The sequence below is a fragment of the Mastomys coucha genome, unplaced genomic scaffold, assembly GCF_008632895.1.
Source record: "Mastomys coucha isolate ucsf_1 unplaced genomic scaffold, UCSF_Mcou_1 pScaffold14, whole genome shotgun sequence".
NCBI lineage: Eukaryota > Metazoa > Chordata > Mammalia > Rodentia > Muridae > Mastomys > Mastomys coucha.
This window is the reverse complement of record NW_022196896.1, coordinates 42799039-42802396: the sequence shown is the minus strand read 5'-3', so window position 1 is coordinate 42802396 and position 3358 is coordinate 42799039. Positions and strand designations below refer to the sequence as shown.

The 3358-nt window shown below is 40.4% G+C and overlaps 1 non-coding gene across 1 annotated transcript; it reads right to left on the bottom strand.

The window, feature by feature from the left end:
• Positions 1–2598: 2598 nt before the first annotated feature.
• Positions 2599–2724, bottom strand: LOC116089593. Its single transcript, XR_004118378.1, has one exon. It is a non-coding gene; the product is annotated as a small nucleolar RNA SNORA28 (small nucleolar RNA).
• Between the last annotated feature and the right edge of the window lie 634 nt (positions 2725–3358).

Here is a 3358-nt window from a genome sequence, read left to right as displayed (position 1 = left end):
TGATAATATGATGGCAACATGATATATTTCCTGGCTTGAATCATTTCCATACTTTTGTATTTAAAGCTTATCAAAGAGACTCATGGAGGGCCAAGCTTTGCATTCAAATTAAGGTTTAGCCTTACTCCTACTATAGATATACATGATGTGACAGAGACTCGGATGGTTCAGAGATCGTCACTACACAGATTTAAATCAGTGTTGATAAGAATTAATAATATGACTATGCTTAACATACTGTAAACAGATACTTTGTATATTATCTTGCTAATCGTATACCTATGTAATCATATACCTATAGTGAATTGTATTTCATGTACAGAGGGTGATAACATCACGGGTCTAGTGACCCTCAGAGGACACCTACCTCTTTTATCCTCTTGTCCCCCCTCTCCTTTTTCCTTACCCCTCCTCCTCTTCCTCCCTCCATCAGAATCCACATCCTAAGCTTCTTACAACACCCCAGGGAATCTCATTCTGTTCAACTTCCATTACTTAGGCCAGTTGTCTTACCCAGCTCCTGCCTAACTCAGGGACCTTTTTACCTCACTCCTTGTCATCTTACCCAGCTCCTGCCTAACTCAGGGACCGTTTCACCCCACTCCTTGTCATCTTACCCAGCTCCTGCCTAACTCAGGGACCTTTTTACCTCACTCCTTGTCGTCTTACCCAGCTCTTGCCTAACTCAGGGATCGATTCACCTCACTCCTTGTCTTCTTACCCAGCTCCTACCTAACTCAGGGACCGTTTCACCTCACTCCTTGCTTCTGAGCCAAAGCACAGTGACTACCTACTTGCCTGGCAAACAGTCCTCTCACCCTCTTGCCTCAAGCCCTCTGCACACACTATAGTCTCTCTGGAGTCGTCTCCTTTCGTCTCCCCTGGCTCCTTGGCACAGGTATTTTGTGTCTGTCCTTCAGCTTCAGCTCAGAACCTCTGTCCTCAGTGAAGCCTCCCCTGGCTGAGACCTCGCTGTTCTGAGTACCCCCTCTCAATACCATGCTCTCACTTCAGTTATAACTGTCATTATATTAAAATATTTGTTTACTTAATATCTGTCTTGCCTCCATACATTGGTCATAAGAACAGAAATAGCTTTTGATCTGAGGGAGGGGACAATGTATTTGTGTAAACATACACTTTCTCTGACTGCACAGTTGGCTGGCATTTATTAGATGAATAATATGCATATATATGTATACATATAATATAAATATGATGAATGACTGCTTTTTAAAATTTCACAATGTGTTTTATAAAATACCTAAATGGATATTAATTATAATCTATGTTTTAAAGAATAATTATATTCAAAGCCTACTCTTTACTGGCCCAATTTATTGAAAACAAGCATCAAATAATTATCCAAAAACTAAGTATTCTACCAAAATATAAAAACAAAGGCATCACTTTTGCTAGGGACTATGAGTCTGAAGTGAAAAAGCTTAATCAATACTTGAAAGGACTTTTTTAAAAAAGTATCAGTGATTTAAGAGATGACATGGTGCTTATGCCATAAGCACAATAGTCAGAACACAATGCTGACATGCTTATTCATACATATAAAGCTTCTGCATTGTTGAGTGGAAAGGGGGTGACATCAGCAGATCCCCAGGTCCCTACCATCCACCATCCATACACCCTCCAGGAATCCATGGCAGTGACCTACCTCAGTTCCATGCAGCCTCTTGGACAGCCTGTGCCTTTATATGAACAGAGGCTGAAGGAATAGGACTCTTCTAGACTCAGTCAATCAAAATCAGTAAAATGGAGACATGCAGAAAGAAAGTTCTATAATATGTGTATCTACATATGAAAATGAGACTATAGAATGCAGCTCCTCTCATCTAATGGAAAGGAGCACACAAACCATAGGAGATGATCTAGTGATGTTTATGAGGAACCTCCCTTTGTATGTGAAAGGGACAGTGCTCATTGGCAGTTGAAGAACCAGGTGTGCCTTGCATGTATTAGCTTACCTTTTAGCAATGCCCTGTAAAATTAGTTTTAGCTGTCCTCATTTCTTAGATGAATACATTGAGGTCCAGCATGACTGAGGAAGCTGCCCAGGCATTCACAGTAGAGAGGCTAGGATTTGAGTCTAGCCATCAGCAACCAGATTATACACTCTTTAAGACACTAGTACTGAAGGGATGTGTGTGTGTGTGTGTGTGTGTGTGTGTGTGTGTGTGTGTGTGCGTGCGTGTTTATGTACATGAATAGGTTCATATGTATAGATGTATATGTAAGTAAAGTATACATATATACATATATGTGAGATATATATATATATATATATATATATATATATATATTTGTCTTAGTCGGGTTTTTTTTTTTTTTTTAGTTCTCTAAGAACAGAGTTTAGTAAGATACAGATGTGACTAATGCTATTTAAACAAACAAACAAACAGGTCAATTTTAACTAGGTGGCACCTAGATCAAATACAGGTAAGCCCAGACTCAGGGGAGGAAACCTTTGCCATTGTGGGCTCAAGCACAGCAGCACTCCAAAGATGAACCTTTCCATGAGATGTGACTGTCTTCCACATTATACAACCAACTTCACTCATGATTAGCCAATTATTTTTCTTAACTATTGTTTGAGCCTATGTAATGGCTTGTCTCATGAGGAAGAGAACACCGGAATAGGTTAGGCTTTCTTGCTATGGCAAGCTCAGATTGTGTCAGACAGTTTTGTTCATCTGCCACAGGGTGTTGCTTGTAGTTAGTCAGGGTTTCTATTCCTGCACAAATATCATGACCAAGGAGCAAGTTGGGGAGGAAAGGGTTTATTTAGCTTACACTTCCACATTGCTGTTGATCACCAGAGGAAGTCAGGACTGGAACTCAAGCAAGTCAGGAAGCAGGAGCTGATGCAGAGGCCATGGTGGGATGTTTTTTACTGGCTTGCTTCCCCTGGCTTGCTCAGCCTGCTCTCTTATAGAGCCCAAGACTTCCAGCCCAGGGATGGCACCACCCACAAGTGGCCCTACCCCCTTGATCACTAATTGAGAAAATGCCCCACAGCTGGATCTCATGGAGGCACTTCCCCAACTGAAGCTCCTTTTTCTGTGATAACTCCAGCCTGTGTCAAGTTGACTCATAAAACCAGCCAGTACAATTGATCCCTTGTCAACTTGATATACAAACACATCACTATTAAGCCTCAACCCTTACTTTCTTATTCATCCCCAAGATCTAAATAACTTTAAAAGTCTGACAGTCTTTACATATTAAAAGTTCAATCCATTTAAAATGTCCAATATCTTTTAAAATTTAAAGTCTCTTAACTGTGGGTTCCACTAAAATACTTTTTTCCTTCAAGAGGGAAAAATATTAGGGCACAATCACAATC